Source organism: Balaenoptera musculus, chromosome 18, assembly GCF_009873245.2.
Source record: "Balaenoptera musculus isolate JJ_BM4_2016_0621 chromosome 18, mBalMus1.pri.v3, whole genome shotgun sequence".
Lineage (NCBI taxonomy): Eukaryota > Metazoa > Chordata > Mammalia > Artiodactyla > Balaenopteridae > Balaenoptera > Balaenoptera musculus.
The window spans coordinates 13,075,769-13,101,604 of record NC_045802.1 but is presented as its reverse complement, the minus strand read 5'-3'; the positions used below and the strand labels follow the sequence as shown (position 1 = coordinate 13,101,604).

Sequence of the window (25,836 nt, the reverse complement as noted above, 5' to 3'; positions counted from 1 at the left end):
TAAGTTAGAACAAGGCCATTAGGGTGAGCTCTAATCCAACCTGACTGGTGTCCTTATAAGAAGAGGAAATTTGGACACACAGAGAGACACCAGGGGTGTGGACACACAGAGGAAAGACAATGTGAGTACATACCGTGAAGGTAGCCATCTGAAAGCCAAGGAGCCTTGAAAGAAACCAAACCTGCCAATACCTTGATCTTGGAATTCTAGCCTCCAAGACTATGAGAAAAATACATTTTTATTATCTAAGCCACTTAATTTGTGGTACTTTGTTTTGGCAGCTCTAGCAAACTAATATAACTGGTATGGCTCAGTGATCCAGGAACATCATCCCCATGAGAGCAGAACTATAGGAAAAGGATCCTTCCAACAGATCAATCTATCCTGATCAAGCAATTCCTCCACAAGTGCATTGCAGAACTTCTCCTGATGCTCCCTGGCTTGCCAGAATCTCAGAATCAACAGAACTTGTGAGTTTTACTATGCCTTCTTTTGATAACCCAAAAGTCCATCTTCAGAAATGGAATCCAGTAGAAATGACACCACAGATAATCAGTCATTTAACTATGCTTGATTCACTGCTCCCACCAGAATAGGACACAGCTGGCCCAGACTCTGGACCTCCACTGCATCCTTCAGTCAGAGGCCAGATGCTGCAGAGGATGTCAGGGGACAATGTCTGAGAAGAGAACCTCCTGTCCCTCTTTTTCCCCTAGAAAGCTTGTACGGACATTCCCAAGAATTGTCTCCACCAAGTGGTTTTCCTACCCCAGCACACCCTCAAATGGCAATGATAAAGGTCTCTCCACCAAGCACTGGATTTTGTTTTCTGTCCTGCAACCTGAAAATAGAAGTGTGTCACTTTCAGAGTTGACCCAGCCTTCCAATAAGCAGACTTCTGAAGATGCCAGGACCACAAGAATACATTCTTTTGAGTTTCATCTAAAGTATTTTTTTTCTTTTAATTTTATCACCATTCATTAAGTGAATATACAATGGCCCAAATGGAAATTTGATAGAATTATAATTCTTAAGATAGTGATTATAGTAATGTAAATCTTTTGTCACTTCCATTTTATTTAATTATAAATAGTGTAACTACAGTACATTTGCTGTTTTTAACAAGTCCAATAAAACACAGCAGGAATTTTTTGCCCTGCTAAAATAATTTTGATTTTTTTAATCTTTTCATTCTACTGCCCTTAGTTAAGTGTCTATATAATAGCTCAAATATAAACTTGATAGATGTACAATTCTCAACGTAGTGCTTTAAAAATATACATTGTGTAAATGTCAATCTTATTAATAAATTGCTTCCATTTTATGAGTTTAATTGAAATCTAATTTCAAACGTCTATCTTTAAGGCTTAGATAATGTTAATTTAGTATTTTGTTATTGCTATTTAACAAGTCTTTCTTATTAATCCAGAAACAAATCTTCTAGTTTCAGTGCTATAGTCAGGTAATTATACAGATGTTCAAATAGGAGCTCACTAGAGTAATAATTCTTGGGATATTGTTTTATAACAATAAAAGTTGTACGTGTTGCTTATTTAGGAATGAAATTTGTGAGTCAATTGCTTCATTCTCTTCTATTTCTAGATAATGGAAGTATGGTATTTTGGCGTTGGTGTTTGAATTAGTTTCCTGCAGCTGCAGTTACAAATTACCACTGTGAAAGGAAAATCAAAATGGAGTCAGTATTACTAAGAGAGTTCTCTAAAATGGAGCTGGGAAACGACTGAGGAAGTGTGACTTATGCATGTCTCAGGCAGGATGGAATATGAACTTTGATCACTTATTATCTTAACACAGTCATTCGGAACATCTGCCCAGTATTCCAGAAGCTCAAGATACTTATTGGATGCTGACCCTAAAATAACTCATGGCAACCTATCCCTTAAGGACAAATATTTCCTTTCTTCTGTTACAGTGAATCATAATTCTTGCCAGACAACTTTACCAACCATGTAGCTTTTGCCTTTATAAGCCCCTGACTCTTTCTCTTCCCTGAAACACTCTTTAGGTTCTACCCCAATCTGTGTCTTGCAAACTGCAATTCCTAAGAACCGCCCCCCCCCCCCCGGCTCCCCACCACCAAATAAACTCTTTTCTTATTTGGAGCCTTCTGCGTTTCTTGGTTGAGACTCCATACTAGTAGCTTAAAATGACAGATTTATTCTCTCACAGTTCTGGAGGCCAGAGTTCAAATCAAAATGTCATCAGAGTTGCACTCCCTCTAGAGACCCTAGGGGAGAATCTTTCCTTGCCTTTTCCACCTTCTGGTGGCGCCCAGCATCCATTGGCTTTCTTGGCTTGTGGCCACAGTACTCCATTCTCCACCCCCATCTTCACTTTGCCTTCTCCCCTGTGTACACCTTCCCCTCTGGATGTCTATCTTATAAAGATTCCTGTCATTTGATTTAAAGCCCACAAAGGTAGTCCAGGATGATCACCTCATCTCAAGATCCTTAGATTAATTACACTTGCAAATCCCCTTTTTTCAAAAAAGGTGACATTCACAGGTTCCAGGACTTAGACCATGGACAAACCCTTTGGGGAGGGGCAGGACACCATTTAACCCACTACAGTATTTTACAAGTTGCCCATAACATAAAGTGTAATGAGAGTTTTACATGAGTAGTCTAGCAAGAAGAGACTTTTGAAACTCGAAGTCAATTTCTGTACACCAAGGGCTATATTTACTCTGGTTGGTAGACTAATATGTTTACCTAAAAGATAGTAATTATTCTTTTTGAAAAAAACTGATTAGACTAATATTTATAAAATGAAAAGATAGTAGAATTTGGAGTCAAAGTATATTTATTTTTTAAAATGTGTGCCCATGTTAAGGACTGAAAAGATACACAACTAAAATGTAAACAGTGGTGATGGGAGGAGAATGGGAAGTGGAGGGTAGGGGGATAAAGGGGGAATTTCGTATTCTTTCTCTGTATGTACTTGCATTAAAATGCACACACTAGTGCACATATCTGGCATCCAGGTTTTTGTGGCTGCTACGCAGAGGAAACATTCCTTGATACTTTGGCTCTAATGGCCAGCAGGGTTTGTGTTCACAGGCTCAATGGGATGGTAGCAAACAAAGAAACACTTCTTAACTGATTCACGCCAGAGTTCAGTGCAGAGAGAACAGAATGAAATGCCTCGCTCCTCGCCTTCCCCTGAAAGAGGTATATTTGCACACTTTAAAAACTACTGCCTGAGGGTTCAGTTTCCAATCAGCCTGCATCTAGATGCTGACTAAGATCCTCCCCTTTGGGACACTGACAGGTCTTGGCACACTCTCAACTACTGGGAGCAATTAAGAACAAAGCAGGCTGCTTGGACAAACAAAAAGGTTTGAGAGACAACCAAGAGGTAGGAAAGAGTTGAATGATAAGATTTGTCTCCTGTATGAGGTCACTCCAAAAAGACTGGGAGAGGTGGTCCTTTTCTCTAACACATACAAACCAAAAGAGAGAGCCAAGGAAAACAAAGAAACGAGGAATATGTTCTGAATGAAAGATCAAGAAGAAAAGAGCATTTGAGATGCTCATGCATTTGGGAAGACTCAAAATTACTAAGTTCAAGAATAAAAGTGGATGGAAGTCCTAGCCAGAGCAATTAGTCAAGAAACAGAAATGAAAGGCATCTAAATTGGAAAGGAAGAAGTAAAATTGTCACTATTTGCAAATAACATGATATTATATATAGAAAACCCTGAATACTCCACCACAAAAAAAAACCTGTTAGAACTAATAATCAAATTCAGTAAAGTTTCAGGGTACAAAAATCAATATACAAAAATCTGTTGCATTTTTATACACTAACCAGCAGAAGGAGAAATTAAGAAAATAATCCCATTTACAATTTCATCAAAAAGAATAAAATACCTAGGAATAAATTCAACCAAAAACATGAAAGACCTGTACACTAAAAACCATAAGACACTGATGAAAGAATTTGAAGAAGATACAAATAAATGGAAAGATATTCCAAGCTCATGGATTGGCAGAATTAATATTGTTAAAATGTCTACACTATGCAAAGCTATTTGCAGATTCAATGCAATCCCTATCAAAATTCCAATGATATTTTTCAAAGAAATAGAAGAAACATTCCTAAAATATGTATAGGACCACAAAGGACCCCGAATAGCCAATGCCATCTTGAGAAAGAAGAGCAAAGCTGGAGCCATCACAATTCCTGATTTCAAACTGTATTACAAAGCTATGGTAATCAAAACATTATAGTATTAGCATAAACACAGACACATAGATCAATGGAACAGAATAGAGAGCCCAGAAATAAGCCCATGTATATATGGTCAATTAATTTACAATAAAGGAGCCAAGACTATACAATGGGGAAAGGACAGTCTCACCAATAAATGGAGTTCGAAAAACTGGACAGCCACATACAAAGGAATGAAACTGGGTCACTGTCTTATACCATACACAAAAATTAACTCAAAATGAATTAAAAACTTGAATGGAAGACTTGAAACCATAAAACCCCAAGAAGAAAACATGGACAATAAGTCCCTTGACATCAATCTTGGCAATGATTTTTAAAAATTTGAGACCAAAAGCTAAGACAACAAATGCAAAACTAAACAAGTGGGATACCATCAAACTAAGAAGTTTCTGCTCAGCCAAGGAAACTATCAACAAAATGGAATGGCAACCTACTGAAAAGAGGAAAATATTTGCAAACCTTATATCTGATAAGGGGTTAATATCCAAAACTATATATAAAGAACTCATACAACTCAATAACAAAAAATCAGACAATCTGATTAAAAAATGGGCAGAGGAACTAAATAGACATTTTTCAAAGAAGACATACAGATGGCCAACAGGTACCTGAAAAGATGCTCAACATCACTAATCATCAGGGAAATGCAAATCGGAGACTTGCAAAGAGATATTACCTCACACCTGTTAGAATGGCTATTATCAAAAAGACAAGAAATAACAAGTGTTGGCAAGGATGTGGAGAAAAGGGAATCTTTGTGCATTGTTGGTGAGGATGTAAATTGGTGCAGCCACTATGGAAAACAGTACAGAGTTTCCTCAAATAATTAAAAATAGAACTACCGTATCATCCAGCAATTCTTCTTCTGGATATTTATGAGGAGAAAACAAAATCACCACCTTGAAGACATATCTGCACCCCCATGTTTATTGCAGCATTATTTACAATAGCCAAAACATGGAAACAACCGAAGTGTCCATCAATGGATGAAAGTTTATCCTCACTATGTGAGAGATAGATAGATAGATAGATAGATAGATAGTTAGATACATAGATAGATAGATAGAGAATATTGTTCAGCCATAAAAAGGAAGGAAATCCTGCCATTTGCAACAATATGGATGGACCTGGAGGGTATCATGCTAAGTGAAATAAATCAGACAGAGAAAGTCAAATACCATATGATCTCACTTTTATGTGGAATCTTAAAAAAAAAAAAAAAGACTCATAGATACAGAGAATAAAATGGTGGTTGCCAGAAGCAGGGGGTGAGGTTTGGGTAAAGGATGAAGGTGGTCAAAAGTACAAACTTCCAGTTATAAGATAAATAAGTCCTGGGGTTGTAATGTACAGCATGGTGACTATTGTTAATAATACTGTATTATATACTTGAAAGTTGCTGAGAGAGTAGATCTCAAAAGTTCTCATCACAAGAAAGAAATTTATGTTTGTATACCTGAAACTAATATAATGTTATTTGTCGATTATATCTAATGAAAAAATAAAATAAAATTTTAAAAATAAAATGCATGCGCTAAGAAATTAACACACGATAAAGGGAGAGAGAGAGAAATTCAAAATGGCAGAGAGAGAAAATAAGTATAGGAAGTCGACAGTTGGTTCAAAAACCACTCTCCAAGCTACAAATACCCACCGGACAGTTCTCTTCTGGTGGCCCAGCATGTTTTCCCCAGCCAGAGGCAGAACTTCAAAGAGTAAAGCCCCTACCGATGGAGATGGAATCTCAGTGAAGATGAACTTCACCTACTTCATATCTTGTCCCAGGACTTGTGTTAAACTATGGGTACATTCTAATTTTCGCAAATTCTGTTATTGTAGGCCTTAAAGATAAACACTTAGAATTGGATTCCAAATTAAACTCATAAAGTGCAAAAAGACCGGTTTTACACATGCAAGTTATACACACATACACGTACACACACACACACACACACACACACAGCATACATATGTATGGACTAAGGACTACCATATCAATCATCATTATATGTGCAGGCAATAGTTTTAAGAAAACAAAATCCTGGCCAGGACTATGAGTTACGATCATTTAGATCGTAAAAAATAGAGTGATTTTTTTCCATAGCACTTCTATGTTCTTTCAAAATATTTGAAGCATTATCTAAGCACAAATATGAAATGTCTCATGGAAAAAATATCCTTTGACTATTTAAAGTGCCTTCTGGATCACAGATTGATTTTCTTCTGATGCATCAAAGTTTGAAACAGATGAACCTGGTGATGTTAGTTTTTCTTTTATTCCAATAATATCCTTCATGGTTACATATGTTTTCCCAACTTGTGCTCTAAGCAAACATTCCTTTTCACGGTTACTCTTCCAAAAACAATCCATTAGAAGCTTTTACATGATAAAGATCCAGTCTACATCTTAACCTTATAAATCATATTCTCATGAATACACATGGTAAATTTTATCAACAGATAAACTATGATGGCAAAGGAAGAAATGTCATTATTTGGGAGGAAACTTTAAAACTGAGGCTGTCTATGTCTCATATGGACATCAAGGGTCCCTGATGGGTTTTTTTTAAATAATAGATGTTTATCCTTGTTTCCGTTCATTGCCAGAATTTTTTGCAACTAACCAGTAAACTAGGGGTCAGCTTATTTCCCCAGAGATATGATTACATTAGTCACTCAGTAAATCTTGAATTAATTTTGTTCCAAAGTTTTCTGAGGAACTCATTAGATAATCTCTGGATCTAGGGAAATTAGTCACAGGGCCTAAAGGAATCACCTTCGCTGAACCAAAAGGGAAAAAAAAATTCAGTAGCAGCAAATATGCTGAAGAAATCTTAACCAAAAGGTTCCCCAAGTCTTAACAAATACAAATTCATAATACACTGAATATTTCTACTGTAAAGTAAATAACCAAAACCTATATTTATAGCATCTTATGCTAGATGGGCTGTAAATGTCAAGATCTGGTGTAAACCAGTGATTTACTTGGAGCAGCAGAGTTCTATGTCTAGCAGCCATTGGGGTGGTTCTTCAAAAAAGAACCGTTTAATAAATGCACAGACTTGAACTAATGCTCTAAGGTGTCACTGACAAATATCTATGCTGCTGGAAATTAACATCTTTCAAGTACTGGATGAAATTGTAGTTCTCCTCTCACCAACAACCTGCATTCACCTTTTTCTCGCATCACATCTGAATCACATTGAGGAGATAAGCAGAGCCACGTTGTTGAATATTCATTAGCTTCATCCCTGCTAGCCCTCTCAGTGGCACACTCTCTCTAGGTTACTTGTTCCAGAGACCACACAGACAGGAAAGGCATACAAGCTACAATTGTTAGTCTCCAACCCCACAGAAATACGCCATCCCCACCCCACAACCAGTACTAGAAAATCCATCTAGCATCATACACTGAGTAGGATTAGAATCAGTTCACCCACTGCATTCCCAGATTGATTTTCTATCACATACTTTTTTTTCATAAAATTTCAAAATGGCCTTCGAAGAAGGTACTAATTACTTCTTTCCTTTAACTGCCTAGAAATGAACTCCAAACATAATAAAAACAAAACTTTGTTTCATAAATAAACAAGACTGGTCGTGTCCATAGTTTGTATATTTATCCACAAAAAGTTTAGAACAAAAAGGTTCCATGGGAAATTAGAGTGATATTAAAAGCAAGTCAAAGCAAGTATCAAGCGCACTCAAATTAAGTCATGCTACTAATTAGCAGTAAAGAGTCAATGGAATTCAGAAAATCCTTGTAACTTTGAGCTTTCTTTTCATCAATGTGCTATGGAAGAGAAAGGTTTCTTTTCACCGAGCTATGTCCTCACTAGAATTTGTTTAATTTCTTTCTAGCAGTGGTAAATAACAATCAAAATCTAAACCCTGCCTCTGAGGCCCCTTAACAGCCAGTTTTCACTGGAATATAAAAATCTAATGAAATAAAGTGTACTACAGTGAATAAAGTGTATTCCAGCTGGCCTTAGTTGCCTTAAAAACCAGAAAAGCTGTGTGAACCCCTTCATAAATTTGCCCCTTTCAGTGAAAGGAGAGGTTACAGACTACAATAAACAATACAGGAGGGCTGGTGTGGCCAAAGGAATTCTGCTCCATGCAGAAAACACGAAGGCCCAGATGTCCAGTTGCCCATAACCCATCACCGCTCACCTCTTTCACGTAGTTTTTATAAAGACTTTGCTGGAACAGTCTATATTCATCCTGAAAGCAGATACACAGAAAAGAAAGGATAAGGGGAAGAAGGAGAGGGGTGGGAGGAGAAGGAGAAGGAGAAGGATCTTTTCAAGACTGATCCTTTTCAAGATCTGAGAGTTTGATAACTCAGGGCAATTTGCCCTCAAAGAGCAAAAATATCTTAATATTTATGTTATGGAATAACATATTTAGATAATTAGGGAATGAGTAAAATGCTAGGACCGTAAAGTTTTTTCCATGGAGAAATATAAAGTCTGTTTTTATAGCCCAAGTGTTGCCCTTTCTCATATCTTTTCAAGTATTTTGCTTACAATGAATTTTCCCCGAAGTATTACTTATCTGAGCAAACCATCTGAGTTCCATTAGCAAGGCCAGCTGCAACAAAGGTCAGTTCTGATATCAGCTAGTTGCTATGAAGCAAAGGGAATAAAATTCACCATGACCCAAAGGATCATAATATACATCCATTATATATTGTTTAAATTGAGCACTGAAAAAGAAGCTTAAAGAGTAACATTTTATGTGAAATATAGTCTACTAGTCCACTTTTTAATCTTTTCAAGTGTATATATTACAGGAGATTTAACAGAGAAATAAATGCCTGACAAAACTTCCATTCCTGGTGTTTGTAGATCTACAAATTCAAATTGGTTATCAAAAGGTTCTTTTTCAACCTGTGTGGAATTTATCTGTCTGATAATTTATGAACACTTGTTACTCAGATTTAGAGCACTTTCTGCATCAACAGCAGATTCACACCAACCAAATGCCTCCGTGAACCCTTTTCTCTCAATACTCTATACAACCCCTCCCAGCCCACTTTTGTAAATAAAGTTTTGCTGGAACACAGCCATGCCCGTTCATTTACAAATTTTCTATGGCTGCTTTTGAGCAGAGTTTAAAAGTTGCAACAGAGAGCCTATATGGTCCAGAAACCCTGAACTATTTACTACCTGGCATTTTAACAAAAAGTTTGCTGAACAGTATTCTATACCCCGTCTACCTACCTTTACTTTCCCAATTTTACTCTCATTTCCTACTGAAATACACATTTCTAATGCCTAATTTATTATAAACCTTAATGATCATTCCTTATACTTTCAGTATTTGGCTTGAAAAAGACTTTTAGTAAATTTTAATTCTTTCCAAGGAAATATGAATTGCTGTTACATTTCATAACATAAACCTTACTCTTTATCCTCTGCTTGTTCTACATTTACTGGAGTCACACTTCCCAGTCAGGCCACATACAATCGTGCAGGTTGCTCACTGCACAAAATGGCCCAGCAAAGGGGATGAGCTGAGGCTGGATGCAGCCCACACATCCCTTTTGTAGTCATAAACCTTGACACAATGCTATCACCTTCCACAGGAAAGGCCACCTTCACTCAAAATTGCATGAAGGTCTCTTCTCCTCATTAAGCTTTGCACCCACATGGTTGATTATGCCATTGTGCACAAAGGTATCATCTGATCCAGCAGAACCCTATGTTCTCTTGTTCTTTTTCAGCAGATCTCCGATAGGATCCTAGAAAATGCAGGTAAAATTCTTAAGTAACATTCTGAATGTCCCAACTTTTGCACAATCTAGCCCTGGTATTACGCACAGGTATTCAGCAATTTATAGTGATGAAGTAAGAGCTAGAAGTTGAGAGAGAAGATAAAGGTAGGCTGATTAAACTGGATGTATTCATCATTTATGTTGAGGATGTGAGAAGGTTCTTAATAAGGGAGGAAAATAAGGAAAGAGGTTTACTTGTATAAATCAGTTACATCCTGGCCCAATCTCTGTGTGGAATTTATACATTTCTAGGGTTAAGTAACTATTTAGCAAAAAGAAAAACAGAGCAGAGGAAAGAAATTAATTTCTGGGGGGTGGGAGGGCAGTAGTGATGGAAAGAAATGGTCTATGAGAAAAGGTAGGTAAAATAATGGTTAAAAGGAGGAAGCTAGGAAAAGCTCATGGAAAATTAGGGTGAGGAAAGGTCAAGGATGAGAATTAAAGGGAAAAAGATGATTGGACATGAAGCGAAGGGTCTGAGTATGGAGTGTGAGAGGAGGTTTTGAGATAAGGGATCTTGAGTCATAGGCAGAAGAAAAAGGAGAAGAATAACCACAGCTGCAGCTCTAACCTTCTAGCTAACAAGTAATTAAAGATCGTTGATCTATTCTGTCTTAATACAATATGCAATTATTCTAAATATATAATGCATGATAGCAGAGCTGAAAGACTTTGTATAGAGATCAGTGTCAGAATTTCAAGGAATTAAATATTTAAACGTTTTATAATAGGGAAAGAAGATAAAGAATAATGTACAGGAGACTTCCCGGGTGGTCCAGTGGGTGAGACTCCACGCTCCCAATGCAGGGGGCCCGGGTTTTATCCCTGGTCAGGGAACTAGATCCCACATGGATGCTGCAACTAAGAAGCCCGCGTGCTGCAACTAAGAAGCCCGCATGCTGCAACTAAGAAGCCCGCATGCTGCAACTAAGAAGTCTGCATGCCACAACTAAAGATCCCAAACGCCACAACTAAAAAGATCCTGCATGCCGCAACAAAGATCTTGTGTGCCACAACTAAGACCCGATGCAGCCAAAATAAATAAATAAATAAATATTTTTTAAAAAAAGAATAATGTATAAAGTTAGATTTGCATTTTACGTTTTTCTCAAGGAGTCTCTAACTTTTCACATTTGGATCATTTATTCAGCCTCTCTTGAAATAAATATAATTCTGATTATTCAAACTATTATACTGAACTTATGAAAAGGTTTTGAAGATGATTTATGGCTTACCAGTTAGAAAGTGAATTATTTTACAAAAAAAAAAAAAGAATTAGCCCTCAGCAGCTCTAAACTGAACATTACAAAGTGATTATGTGAGTCACATACTTGAGTTTGAAGTATTATCAAGTCTTGAACTAACTAATAAATTAGCTGACTATTCTAAACCCCATGTTCATAGAAGTATTAATGATAAAAAAAATAGTGACCCAAATAGTGACCCACACATTCAGAAAATTTATGGGGAAAATACCCTTTTTTAACTTGTTCCTCGATTTTACAAGGTTTGAAGTGGGCCTCTCCTAAAGGAACCACCTTTCCATTATGGGAGGCCCACCTCCAGCTATGTCACCTCACCAATGAGATCATACCTTACTGTACATGACCTGAATAGAACGATGGAACCACAAGACCAATTTCAGCACAATATCACATCCAAAAGAAATAAAATTTGGATATTGTTTTGTTTTCCTTTTTGTCTTAACTTTCTTTTGTTACACAACAAATTACCACAAATTTAGCAGCTTAATACAACAACTCTTAATTCACTCACAATTCCGTAGTTCTGACGTCCAGCGTGGTGTGACTGGGTCCTCTACTAAGTGAACCACAAAGCAGAAATAAAGGGGTCAGCTGAGCTGAGTTTTCATCTGGAGGCTCTGAAAAAAGAAAATCCATTTCCAAGCTCATTCTATTGTTGGCAGAAGTTAGTTCCTGGAGGTTTTATGACTGAGGTCCCTGTTTTCTTGTTGGCTGTAAACCAGGGCATCTGTAACTTATAGAGGCCTCCCACTGTTCCCTGACAAGTGGCCCTTTCCATAACACGGCATTTGTTTCTTTAAGGCCAACAGGAGTATGTCTCTGCTGCCTTGAAACTCTGACTTCTGGAACCAGCCGGAGAAAACTCTCCACTCTTAAAGGGCTTCCCTGGTTAGTCCAGGCCCACCCAAGATAATCTTCCTTTTGCTGTATAGTGTAATATAATCATCTCATCATATTCACAGGTGCCACCCACACTCCCAGGGAAGAGTATTATATAAGGGTGAGGGTCATTGGGAACTATCTTAGAAATCTACTTGCCAGTTTTGTTTCAATTTTATTCATACTATAGAGTTGGTGATACTGCCATGAAATGTGCACTCTCATATGGCCAGTAACTACCCTCTCAGCAACTTCTCAACATAATAATCCTCCATCAACCATGGCAGTTATCCTCCTGAAAAGCACAGTAGTTGGCAAGACAGTAGTCGGTAAAATCAGGATCTTACAAAGGAAATGATATTGGGGGAGCAATGAAAAAGTCATTAAATATGCATTAGGGTCTGTATATTCTTTACTAAGGCATTTGCTTCCTAAATAAACTATGTTAGTTGGTCAACGTTAAATTGTTTGAATAAACAATTGTCCTGACTCATCTTTGATTATTCAGGGAACAGGTCTGCAGACATCATGATTTGCTAAGATTTGTAAACTTTCACTTGTTTAATTTGCTTGTAAAATTTTACTCTTTTATAAAGCTTCTTGGATCAGCTCTTGCAAGCTTATAAATCTAATATCTTTTGCACTTACAGTTTCCTTTATTCTTTTTCACAAGTTACCACAAAATGTTTGTGTGGCTCCCTAGCTTAACATGTTATTTTCTGGATCTGATCTATTATCCATATCACTGCACTAGCCTCAGTGCCTATATCTTCAATAAATACTTGTTGAAAGACTGACTGACTGACTGAATGAATGAATGATTGAATATTGAGAGGGTACAGCACAAAGAGATGTCTCTACTCTTTCCTAAATCTAAGTGAAAGGGGAAAAAATAATTATCACACTCTGTTTTAAAGGAGTTGGACTGAACTATATATACATAAAAAGATCATGAATTTTTAATTTGGGGCATATTGATTAAAATTTTTTTGTTTATTTCAGAACAGCATCTAGCAGTGGTGGAACTTCTCAGGTATAAATGAAGAAAGGGAAGTGTGATGTGAATTTTATGTGTCTACTTGGCTGGACCACAGTGCCCAGATACTTGGTCAAGGGTGTTTCTGATGAGATTAACATTTACATCAGTGGACTGTGAGTAAAGCAGATTGCCCCACATAATGTGGAAGGGTTTCATCCAATCAGATAAAGATCTGACTAGAACAAAATCTGACCTCCCCTGAGCAAGAGGGGATTCTGCCAGCTTGATGGCCGACCCTGCAGATTTTAGACTTGCCGGCCTCCGTAACCACATGGGCCAATTCCTTCAAATAAATCTCTCTCTGTCTCCATTTCTCTTTCTCTCTCTCTCTCTCCACACACACACACACACACACACACACTACTGGGGTTTGGTTTCTCCATAGAACTCTGGCTATTACAGGAAGTCTCAAGGAGGCACATCCACACTCTCAAAGTGGGAGCCTGTTCTACTGGGAACCCTATCTCCCTCACAGAAGCTGAGGCTTTGCTGTTGAGCCAGGGTCACCATCTGGGCTGGGCTGTCCCTTGGCCAACTTGACATCATTGTCACCCTCTCCAAAGGTCTCTTATGCATCACAGAACACAACCCGGGAACCCCGTTTCCAGAACCCACTTCCTTGTGTGATTATAAGTTAGAGCCTACCAATGAGAGGCATTTGTGTGAGATCTAGAAGGCAGAAGGGACGGGGAGGCTGCTACCCTCTGGAGGCAGGTGCAGGCAGTTGCAGATAGACACGTGAGCTGACATGAGGATCAAAGTAACTTGAGCTTCTTTCAGAATCATGGAAATCACTGCTGTGGGAGGAGATCATCAGTGCAGCTTTCCTGCCCTTTGCTCCTGCAGTGCTTTCAACAGTTGCATAAGCCTCGACTTCCCTGTCTTGAAACCCTTCCTATTCAGAATGCACCCAATGCCTCTGTGTTCTGACCAGACCCAGACTACACCACTGATACATTCTTTTGGATGAAAGGGAGAGGAAGCTCTTCATTCTTTCCATTATCCTAATCTATCAGATGGGGTATAATAACTTGGAACTCTAAGAGGGATCATAATCCTCTTCCACCCAGAAATGCCCATGACTCCTATGAAAGTGGGTCTACTCTTCACCCTCCTGTCTAAATCCATAGGCCTGAGATCACTGGGGAGAAGCAGTAAGACTCTCTATAGAGCAGGAATGAGGTGTTTCCCCTGGCAAAAATATCTCCCATTACACTTCCCTTGGAAGAGCAGGTTCCAGCCTGTCTTATACAATCGTGATTAAGACACTAAAACAGTTCTTCCCAGAACCAAGAAGATAAATTGATAGTTTCATCTTTAAAAATCAAATTGCTGACAATATTAGAACAACAGTTTATCCTTCTTAAATATCTGTGTGCATTGTGTCTGTTTTCTTTAGTTCCATCTCAGGTATCCTCTTACAATAGGATAAACCTTACAACTCTTAACTAGGACAACCTGGTCCATGTGGCCTCTGCATAACATCTCAGACTCACTTCACTCTCTCTGAATTCAGGCCTCATTAGCCTCTTTATGATATGAGTCAACCCTGCTCCTTTGGGTCTTACGGCCTTTGCACATCCCATTCTCTCTGCCTGAAAACACTCCTGTGGATTCTGACTCTACCTTCATACCCTTTGTCCCAATAATTTCTACTCACTCTCCAGCTCTCCTTTTAAACATCACTTCCACAGGCAGGTTACTTCATCCTGTTATTCACACTTATATTATTGCACTTTGCAGTGCTTATTACAACTACAATTTACTAATTTTCAAAATATCTTTCTTCCCTTCTAGACGATAGCTTCCTGGTGTTACATTTTCACCACTGCATCCCTGGTACCTGGCGTGTTAAGCAAATAGACCTTAAATACGTATTGAATAAAAGAAAAAAAAGAGAGGGAGGGAAAAAGGAAGGAAGAAACGAACGAACAAAGGAACAAAGGAAAGGGAGGAGGAGATGTGGTGGTTAAAATTAAATTCACCATAAATCAGTGATATTTCAGGCAGCACTATAGAAAAAGGAATCTATGGATTGACTGGAGAGAAAAAAAGACCTTCACAGAGGGCTAGAGAAGTGTTCTTTCCGTCTGGCAAAAAATTAATACAGTGCTGGATCACTAAAAGAAACCATGTTTTTTTAAGATGGTGATGATGACAGAAACTGGAGAGGGCTCTGTATTTCATCTGCAGTTTGGGGAAGGTAAATAGGTTTTTAAATAAGGTAGGCGGACACTGGTGGGCCAGCAGAAACCGCACTGCCTCCATTTTGGGAAGAATTTGGCTGCCACTATTCCCAACGGACCTCCGAGGACTATGTCAGCGCACAATGGCTCCAGCCTTTTCTGGTTCTTGGCAATATAGAATAGCCTGAATCAAAGGACAGGAAACAAAACAGACATGGACTCTTCTCCCCAGTGCGCAAAAGTAGCCACTTGCCACATGAAAAGGAAAGAAGTGAATCTATTATGTCGCCTACTCAGAATATGTTTAATGAGAGTAGCTCGTCGTTTGAATCAATTTGTTCTGCAATACTACTCGATTCCTGTCATTACTCTCCAACTTCTTCATTCTACCTTTATAACTACCCCCCAAAAGTCAACGTCTCCCAGGGATTTGTGTGTATGTGTGTGTGGTGGGTCACAAGCAGAAGGAACTTGGCACCACAATCACAATTAGATAAGTCAAGCCAGGTCAAAGAGAAAGGTCGGGTCAAGAGGAAATGGTAGATACACAGTGAAGGGTGCATTTCTTTAGAACTAGATATATGGAAACTTGCCAGTGCTACACAACTGCTTATTGTGTGGAAGAATGCCAAAATGTGACAGTAAGAAATTTCCACAAGTAAAAAAATAAAACAGTCTTTCTATGAGGGCTTAATGCACTGAAAATAAAAACCAATGCAATTTTATGACTTTAAATTATAGGAAAGACAACTGAGTGAAAAAGAGAAATATAGCTTAAAAATTATGTGTACTGAAGAAAAAGCATACACACTATATAGAACAAAGGTGCTACATCCAAGACATGTAATATTCTAAAGTGCAAAGTATTTAAATCTTTCCAGTTCTCTGAGGGAATGAAAGAATCAAACGTACGTATATGATACACAAATACACATTGATGTTATAAGGAAAATAAGGGGAAACATCTTCATAAGGATTTTGATGAGAATTCTTGGCCATGAGACTACACTTTAGCTCTCAGAGTTTGTATTCTCATATTGATTGTTCTTTCCTACTTTTCTTACATGACTCTGTTATTCAGGGCATCACCTGAGTCTTGATCACTTTCTTTCCTAAATCTGCACAATCTTCCAAGATATTTTCTGTGCTATGAACCATTTTCATTTATTCATAGTAATTGCCAATATCTAATCTATTTCTTTAAATGTTTCAGTTCCTTAAATTTCCTCCAAGCCACGATAAGTCATCCTTCAGAAAGACAAGGGAAAAAAAAACGCTAAAAAATTTCTTTAAATATCTATTTCTTCCATGTTACCTATATGTCATTTGGAAATTTTGTCTAAAAGTCCCACTTATAGTAATTATTCTTTTTTTTTCTCAAAGCATGAAGTCTGGCTTTGTATGTAGTTCAGTTTGCTATTGCCTCTGATGCAATATTGTGCAGATTGATTATGCAGAATGATTGATTCTCTCCAAATTTTCACCCATTGTAATAAAGCTCTTTCAATTTCAGTCAGTGGGCTAGTGGAAATACATGGAGGAAATATAACTGCACATTTTTTCTTCTATAGATCACAGCTTTTCCCATTTGTTGGTAACAGATAATTTTGAAAAACCGACACTGAAACACACTGCTCCCAATCACTATTGCAACTATGTACTCTTAAAAAAAAAAAAAAAATCCCTGGAGGAATTCTCCAAAGAATTAATGCATCACTGTTATGTTAATAGCATATGCTCAATAAATATAGATAAAAATGTCATGAATGGATTAATAAGTTAAGATAGATTAGAGAGAGAGTGTGTATATGCGTGTGTCTTCATCTGTTTGGCTGCTGTAACAACATACTATAAGCTGGGTAGCTTATAAACAACAAACATTTATTTCTTATGGTTCTGGAGACTGAAAAGCCAAAATCATGATGCCAGCATACCTGGCATTTGGTGAGAGCTAACTTCCTAGATGGCCATCTTTTCACTGTAAACTTGCATGGTGGAAAAGGGAAGCTTTATCAGGCCTCTTTTATTAAGAGCACTAATTCCATTCTTGAGGGCTCTGCCCTCATGACTGAATCACCTCCCAAAAGCCCCTACCTCCCAATACCATCACCTTGGGGGGTTAGGATTTCAACGCATGAATTTGGGGGAGACACAAACATTCAATCTAAGGTAGACAGATTAGATAGATAGACAAACAGATAATAGAGGATAGGAAGATAGATGATAGATAGATAAATAGATAGAGACAGATAGGTAGGATTTGTTGAAAATGAACATGCATGGAACAAACTTATGGAAATAATGATTCAGCAGGTGAACCTGAGAATCCACTGATTCTGATGACCCTTCTGGTCAAAGATAGATATAGGGAGGGAATCTCTATCTCTGGCCCAGCCTCTGAACACACACATCTGACTCCAAGGGCAAAAGAACCATAAGCGGTAAGAAAAAGCTGCTTCCCTCAGAATATGGTGGGGCCTAAGACAATCTGCTCTGTGAGCCCTCCAACAGATCTTAACACAAAAGGAGAGAGAGTCCTTCAGTCCCATTCTCCCATTCCAGCATAAATCATCACACCCTGAGGGCTTTGGGCCATGGTCTATGGAAAACACTAGACTCTGGAGCACCTTCTTCCTGGAGTGAGACAAATCAGCAGCAAGCCAGTAGGTTTGGGCAGCACCCCCAGCAGCTACCACATCATGCCAAGAGCAGACTGAAGTACCCAGTGGAGTGGCACGAGGTTGTAAAATATTGCCCAGCACCTGGAAACACTCCCTGGGGAGTCACAGGGACACTTAAGAGAACTGTCCTGGGGTTGAGAGCCTCCTTTGAGCAGATGGAGGATAGAGCCAGGCGGTTAAATGATATCTGTGCCCAAGAAAAGAATCTGTGAAATGTTTCTGTGGAGAAAATCCTTGCTTTTATTCCTATCCCATATATAAGAAAATAACAGTTTTTAGAAGTAGTATATCCGGGTCAGACAGAGAATCCATCTTTGCATTAGGATCATGCAAAAATACCTCCTCTCCTTTTTGTCAAAGACACTTTATCTGGATAATAAGTGAGACAAATTACAAGACTTCTCCTTTCAAGTGATAAATAAAGTAGCATGCCAGACAAGATTTTCTTAGTTAAAAGCAAAATGAACACATGAATCATTGGTCTGAATAATTCAAGAAGAAAATTCTCTTATATTTACCTCCTTTTCAATTTGAGCTGTACAATTTGACATAAGTTGCCCACAAGCCAACTATTTTGGTTATGTTTGTTTTTTTTTTTTTTAATGTTTTCTTATTTATTTATTTAGTTTATTTATTTTTGGCTGCACTGGGTCTTTGTTGCTGTGCGCAGGCTTTCTCTATTTGCGGAGAGCCAGGGCTACTCTTCGTTGTGGTGCGCAGGCTTCTCATTGCGGTGGCTTCTCTTGTTGCAGAGCATGGGCTTTAGGTGTGCAGGCTTCAGTAATTGTGGCACATGGGCTCAGCAGCTGTCGCTTGCAGGCTCTAGAGCACGGGCTCAGTAGTTGTGGCACACGGGCTTAGTTGCTCCGTGGCATGTGGGATCTTCCTGGCCCAGGGCTCGAACCCGTGTCCCCTGCATTGGCAGGCGGATTCTTAACCACTGTACCACCAGAGAAGCCCGGTTATGTTTGTTTTTAATAAAGCGCTAACACTCATTTTTCATTTCTCTAATGTTTCAGAATATAGTTTAAACCACTTAAAATTGAAAGAGGATTTTTAAAGCATTGATGTATGAGGGATATTTCTAGTTCTCTTCCTCCAACTATCCTTCCCAGGCCCACCTCTTTAACCCCCATTTCAATACAACCTTACTTCACTCCAGCTAATCCCTATCTGTGTCCTCACTTTCAAAGCTACCCTTCTCGAAAGCAGTGTGCACATTATTTCCTTCATTTCCTCACCCCTCATTCACTCCTCGACCCGCTCTAGTCTGGCTTCTACTCTCACCAAAACCACCCTCCCTCAGATCATCAATTATCTCCATCTCCAATGGGCATGATTTCTCTGAAGAATTTTAGAATGCTGACCACTTCTCTCTCTCCTTACTTCTATGACTCTACCTTTTTACCTCTCCAGCCACTACTTTTCTAGCTCAGCTCCAGACTTCTCCTCATCTACCAGCCTTTAAATGTTGGATTTCCTCAAGTCTCCAGTCATGGGTCCCCTTCTCCTCCCACCCTACAACCGTGACTGCACTCCCAGTGCCTCAGGAGCTAGGCAGGTAACCTAATCCAGTGAAGCAGACCAGGAAAAGCCCTCCAATGAAGGAAAAATCTACCATCTCAAAGGGAAACCCAGCCCCAGTTCATTATTGACTTGCAGGAATGTGATGGAAATGTTGCTTCCTAGCTTCAATGACTATATAAACATCAACTCTCAATTACTTATCTCTAGTGTAGACTTCCTTTCAAAACTCCAGATATATACATTCAAACACCTACCGAATATTTTCACTTGGATGTCTCAAAAGAGTTTCATACCCAGCACACCCAAAACAGAATTCCTGATCTTCCAACCTGGTTCTCCTGGAGAGCAGACTCATTTTATTGTCTACAATAAATGGCATCATTACGGTTACTAAATCTAGCTGTTGAGTACAGTGGCGCATCATTCACCCAGTTGTTAACAACATACTCTCAGAGCACTCAAAGTACATGTTTTCAGAATATATGTGTATATGATATATGTACATGAATATGTGTATAAATATAAATTTGAGATGTGTGTATAACATACATTATATATAATTTATATATGTCACTTATGTATATGTGAAATATATATGTATATATGTGTATGTATCAGTAGTATAGCACTAGTGCTTCCAGAATATAGTAAAGAATTATGTTAGAAAATATTGGTAAGACTTGGAATTGACTCAGAATAGAGTAACTTACATGACAGGCACAGCGAGGAAGGTTCCCACTCAATATAAGGCAGAATGTTTTATCTACAAGGCTGGTCTGATAAGTGCAGTGATGCCCAGGTTCCCCTTGAAGGAGGAAAGATTTATTCCGCTAGTTGCAGGAGAAGAAAACCTTCAGTTTTTAACCCTTTTTGAGGATTGCCTCAGCTGACCCAGGATCCAATGATTAGTCAATAAGATGGCATAAATGTCTAGCCTTCTACCTCAAACTCATGACAACTCTGACAGGTCACTGCAGACCTGAGCTTGCCGTGGGTTCATTTGAAGCTTCCATTGGGACTGCACGACAGCTTGACTTCTCCCTCTGCCCAATCCTGCCTCCTTCCCTCCCTTCCCCAGGTGATGATCTGATAAATGACCTGCACCCTAATTCCTCCTCTGAGTTTGTTTCAAAAGGAAACTGACTTGGGACACTTGCCAAATATAGAATGGCCTGCATCCGAAAGAATATGGGACCATTGCCAGAAATGTCCAAAGATGGGACAAGTACTTTGAAATGTTACAGAAAAGATGCATCTATTGGATGTCGTCTATATATGATTTTATGCATTTAAGTTTTGCACATTAGAAATCATACTTAATATACTTTATGTGTAGAGTACTTTATAGCTTTCACATATTATCTCATTCAAGCACAAAAAACAGATGAAGGGGCTTCCCTGGTGGCACAGTGGTTGAGAGTCTGCCTGCCAATGCAGGGTAAATGGGTTCGAGCCCTGGTCTGGGAAGATCCCACATGCCGTGGAGCGAGTAGGCCCGTGAGCCACAATTGCTGAGCCTGCGCGTCTGGAGCCTGTGCTCCACAACGAAAGAGGCCGCGACAGTGAGAAGCCCGCGCACCGCGATGAAGAGTGGCCCCCACTTGCCGCAACTAGAGAAAGCCCTCGCACAGAAACGAAGACCCAACACAGCCATAAATAAATAAATAAATAAATAAAAATTAAAAAAAAAAAAAAACAGATGAAGTAGAGAGAGTATCAGCCCCATTTACAGAAGAAGAAACTGAGGTTCAGAAATATTATTTGGCCCAAGGTCACATATTCACTAAATTAACAGTCTAGTGCTTGATTTAAGTTTTTCCTCAGTTCTCAACTTACAACCGAGGCTTCTTTCACTGTGTCAATTATGAGAAATGACTATGGGTTTTCATAAAAGTATTGTCTAACCAAAAATTATATTAACTTTTTAATTTGCTCTGCCATTGCCAGTATTTTAATGGGTATTTTTTAAAAAATCATTGAAAACACAGCTGTGTTTCCATTTGCCAGGTGTAAGTAATTCCATCCAAGAATTTTGATGGGACCTTTGAGACTTATAAGACTCCTTTATTATTTCATTTGGTTCCACATGACAGCCTGCCTTTCTGCTCAGTTGTATAGGCATGTCCTATGACATACCTGGCAGCACACATTTCACAGACTCCAGACTGCCAGGACCAAAGCCAGAGGTCTTGGAGTAAAATTCTGGATATTCATAAGAACATTACAATAGCAGATGAGGGAAGCTTTGTACAAAATATTTCTGAAATTAAAAGTTAGCAATATAGACTCTATCCTAGCATCCACCATGCTGGACAAAGCAAAGACTAGCCCTTTGGGTTGTTGGAACTTGAGACCTTGTGGTAGACAGACACTTGAACAAAGGCCTGCAAAGGCCACAATCATCTTGAGAGTTACATTAGGGTCTCAGAATGGTTAAAGCACTTGCCTACACTCTGAAGAGAGGCAATAACATCTTTCTCTAGCTCCAGATTATGTCCTTTGAAACAACAGTATAATCCAAATTAATCTGACAAGAGCATAACTGAGACAGAAGTTTACATGGAACCTGACCAGACTCCATTTAGCCTTTTAATCAATGAAGACTAGGCCTTTCAATAACATGTTTTTTGTCAGACAGAATTTCCATCCCAGAAGGAGAAATGACAGTTTCAAACTTGATTATATGGAACTCCCTTGGAGGATGCCACAAGAAGGAAAGCAGGTACCCATGTTAAGAGGGTGGCAAGGATATACCCACTCCTACTTCAATTTCATATTGCCCTTTCTCATAAACTTTCACTAAAACATGGTACACACATTTAGAGGGGGAAAGTTTGAAACCACTCCAATAAGTGACACAAAGCTGGGGTTTCACGGCTGGTGTGCCTACCAGATGCCTCCTTTCCAGGAGGTGTTAGGGTCTGGCTTTGAGACTGGGTCCTGTCACTTCCCAGCTGTGTGAGACAGGGCAACTTACCTGAGCCTCAGCTTTTCATCTGGAACTTGTGGCTAATAATACCACCCTCATGGGGTAGTTATAAAGACCTCATGAACTATTATGTGCAGATGTGGTAGCATCTTCTGACTCTGCAGCTCCGCAGTTGCTGGTGCCCCTGATGACACTGCAGCGGCTCCATCTGCCCTCTTCAGTCCCCAGAGCCACCCGGGCTACCATCAGAACCGCCAGCTTCTCAGACATCCGTCAGCACTGACAGAGGCTTTAGTCATTTTCATCACCACCATCATTGTTACTAATCACGCTATCTGCTATTTATGTATACAATGATGAACACAGTTGTCTTCCTGAAAATGAAGAGTATGAAATCTGGGAGGCAATAGAACACTTCATATGTGGGTTCTGGAGTCAGACTGCCTTGATTTGAATCCTAACTCCACAACCTATTAGCTGCGTGATCACAGGCAAAATATTTAATATTTCTAAACCTCACTTTTCTTTTCTATAAAATGGGCACAAAAATGGTACCCACTCCCTAGTGTCATGATAAAAATTAAATTAGACAATCCATGTAAACTTCATGGAACATAATAAGTACTCAATATATGCTAGCTAGCTATTATCACTGTAGCACCTTACTAGAGTAACCCTGTTTTTAAATGTCATGTTTCAGGCAGTAGAGTCTTATGAATTAATATAAAACGAGTAAGAAATATTAAGTGAAAATTCAAGAATGTGCACATTACATATGATCTTTGCGTTTAAAAAGAGAGAAATATCTCTAGATACTTATCTGCAGGAAAACAAACCTCAGGGATTTCCTCTGAGAAGGGAAACCTGGAAACTAAAGAAAAGGAGTAGAAAAGAGACATGTTTTACTGTAGACTATTTTTACTCTGTGAGTTGTTTAATATGTGTGGGAACTACCTAGTCCAATAAATATAACATTAAAAATGAATCTTTTCTTCTAGTTTCACTACAGATAGTTTTTGGAAAGTGTCATCAAGATACTGTTGCTTTCCAGGGACCTATTATAATAACCACAAAGGTACTGATTGGAAGAGCTTTGATTGCAATGATATCCCACAAAATTGTTCCATTTTACAGATTTTCATTGATTAAATCAGTTACCTCTTTGACAGGGAAGCATATGAATTTCAATTCAGATATCAGAAAGTTAATACATAAAAATTATGCTACATTTTATTTAGGGAGCATTAACCAAAATTTTCAATTAATGAGAATATAATTCTGCACCTGATATTCAGTAAGTCGCCACATATTCCCGCCCACTCTCTACCACTGTGCCCCATTATTTCCAAACTGATTCCAGAAAACTGAGTTAATGTGTAAGGAAGACATTTTAAAAACTGTCCTGGACTTCTCTGGTGGTACAGTAGTTAAGAATCCACCTGCCAATGCAGGGGACACGGGTTCGATCCCTGGTCCGGGAAGATCCCACATGCTGTGGAGCAACTAAGCCCGTGCGCCACAGCTACCGAGCCTGCACTCTAGAGCCTGCGAGCCACGACTACTGAGCCTGTGTGCCTAGAGCCCGTGCTCTGCAATGAGAGAAGCCACCACAATGAGAAGTCCACACACCACAACGAAGAGTAGCCCCTGCTCGCCACAACTAGAGAAAGCCTGCACACAGCAGCGAAGACCCAACACAGCCAAAAATAAAAATAAATTAATTTAAAAAAAAAAGAAACTGTCCTTACTATGTTTTCTATTTCTCCTATGAAATCTCCTCCAGCCCTCATAGATGGCCTTCTCTCCTATAGGAATGTTATCTACAATTTACTGATTGATTTCAATATGTCAGACACTGTTTTGAACACATTCTATGCATTTTCACTTACACTGCTCTCAAGGCGAAAGACTATTTTTAAAACTCAGTAACAGAGTATAATAACAGCAAAACCACACACCAAATAAATGACTAAATGTAAGATAAGACTATGAGGTTGTAAACCTGTGCTTTTCATCATTCAAAAAAAAAAATACTACCCACAGTTATTGCCTGTACCTCTCATTGAACACTTAACATGTGCTACTTTGAATGATTTCTTTTGTTTTGTTTTTGTTTAACTTTTGCCCATGTTCAGTCATCCTAGCTCAATTTTATAGTCCTTACAGGAAAGAACCTTGTCTTTTGACCCCTTTGTATTCCTAGCAGTTAGTACTGGACTAAAAGAATAACATGGGGATGATAGGGTTATGGTGGTGATGGTGGTGATGGTTAGAATGACATAATGACAAAGCCCACTGGGTGGGATTTGGGGCAGGCACTCTAGGCTGAAGTGTACTTATTCATTCAACATGTATTGTCTCAATATCCACTCTAGGCCAAGCTAGTGCTGTCTCTGGACATAAGGGTAACAAGGTACTGTAAATCTATGATAAAAAAAAAAAAACACTTTATGGAGTGCTTTTGGGGTACAGAGGGTGACTAGTATATCCAGAGAGGAGAAAAAGACTCTGTAATCCAGGTATACATTTGTAGTCAAAGTCTACATTGCTACAATCTAAGCCAAGTTAAGGGCTTTGTATGCATTATTTCAATTAATCGTAGCTAAAACTTTGTCTGTTTGGTATTATTACCTCCTCTACACAAATGAAAAAATGTGAAGCTCACTTTTCCTAGGATTTTAAGTGTTAGAGTTAGAATTTGAGATTCTAGCCCCAGAATCTGAGCTCTTAACTGATGTTTGACCTGTCTTTTCTAAGACCTATACTATAAAATGAAAAACATTCCATTTGAAGTCATCTGAAAGTTCCACAAATTGTACAAAAACCAACTTGTCAAGTATGTTAACATTGAGCAAAACCCATCTAGTACAGCAGCGATAACTCTAGCTGAAAAGAATTTGGGGGATTCTTACAACTCTACTGTGTACATGGCAACCTGTGCTATAGAGAAGAAGAGGAATATTGTCTGAAACTCTACTCTGGAGTGGGCTTGCCTACTAAGAAGTCAAAGGAGATTACCTACTTCATCTATGATTTTGAGTTTTCTTGAAGAGCCAATTAGAGTGATAGTTTAAAGGGCCAAGACACAACATGGTAAAGAAGTTACGGGAATAATCAAAATGCAGTTTCTAAGCATACCAGAATACAGATGCCTAGGAAAGAAGCAAGTCAAACATTAGTAACCAAAATTATTCTATATTCGTTTAATGCAAACAATTTGTCAAATAAAGTGAAAATAGTCTAGCTATGCATAGCTTACAACCTCTTGAGGAAACCAGGCAGAAAAAGCCAGGA

The 25,836-nt window shown here is 38.7% G+C and overlaps 1 long non-coding RNA gene across 1 annotated transcript in view; it reads right to left on the bottom strand.

Moving 5' to 3' along the window:
- The window catches only part of LOC118884100, a 403,163-nt gene that overhangs the window by 329,576 nt on the left and 47,751 nt on the right, over positions 1-25,836 (bottom strand). The window contains exon 2 of the long non-coding RNA XR_005017184.1: positions 11,813-11,918. This is a non-coding gene — a long non-coding RNA (uncharacterized LOC118884100). The remainder of the gene's footprint in view (positions 1-11,812; positions 11,919-25,836) is intronic.